The sequence below is a fragment of the Parus major genome, chromosome 2, assembly GCF_001522545.3.
Source record: "Parus major isolate Abel chromosome 2, Parus_major1.1, whole genome shotgun sequence".
Taxonomy (NCBI): domain Eukaryota; kingdom Metazoa; phylum Chordata; class Aves; order Passeriformes; family Paridae; genus Parus; species Parus major.
In genome coordinates this window covers 15,332,111-15,332,938 of record NC_031769.1, presented here as the reverse complement: position 1 = coordinate 15,332,938, position 828 = coordinate 15,332,111, and positions in this window count along the sequence as shown.

Sequence of the window (828 nt, the reverse complement as noted above, 5' to 3'; positions counted from 1 at the left end):
TACCTCCACCCGGCGCCCGCTCGCTCTGACCTAGCAGAGGGTCGGCTGTCACTGCTAGGGCCGGCTCTGCCGGCAGAGGGCAAGAGGTGCCCGCCTGAGCCGCCGCCAGCCCGGGGAGCGCGGCCGGGAGCGCCTCCCGCCTCCACCGCCCTCGCCCCGCAGCGGCCCCCGCTGCCCTGCTCTCAAGGAGGTTCAATAAGCCTGCCCCGGTGTTGGTGGCTCTCTGAGCCCCCGGCGGCCGAGGCTGCGAGAGGGCTCTGCTCCCAAGGAATCCAAGGCTAAGGCGCAGCGGTGTCCAGTGCAGACCCCTCGCCTCAAGCCGGTGTGAGCTCTGCTCCGAGGTCAGCGAAGGTGCCGGCCGGGCACAGGGGCAGGGATACCGAGCCACCTGCACCGTGCCCCGGCAGAGCTCAGGGAGAGCCGCAGGGCTCCTCTCCGGCATTCCCTCTCTCCTCCCGGGGAGTCGCACCCCACACCGGGGAGCTGTGGTGAAGAGGCTGCGGTGGCAGAGAGGGTGTCTGCAGGGAAGGGATGAAGGTTAAGGGGCTGGGGCTGAGCTTGTCCTGCCTCGGGACAGGACCGCGTTTGGCCCTGGCCGAGGGATTTGGGGCTCAGCGTGTTACTTTCAGGGCACAGTGACAATAAACGCACCGGGAATTTTACGGTCTCCCAGGGAAAGGGACAGGAGGGCTCTGGGAGCCTGGCAGCAGTCAGACCCAGAGTGGCTCTCCCAAATGCACGGGCACAGCAGCCAGGCCTGTCCCGGGGGCACCAGTGCTGCTGCCGGAGGGAGCCGGCCGGGCGGCGGCTGCGGGGCCGGGAGCGGGG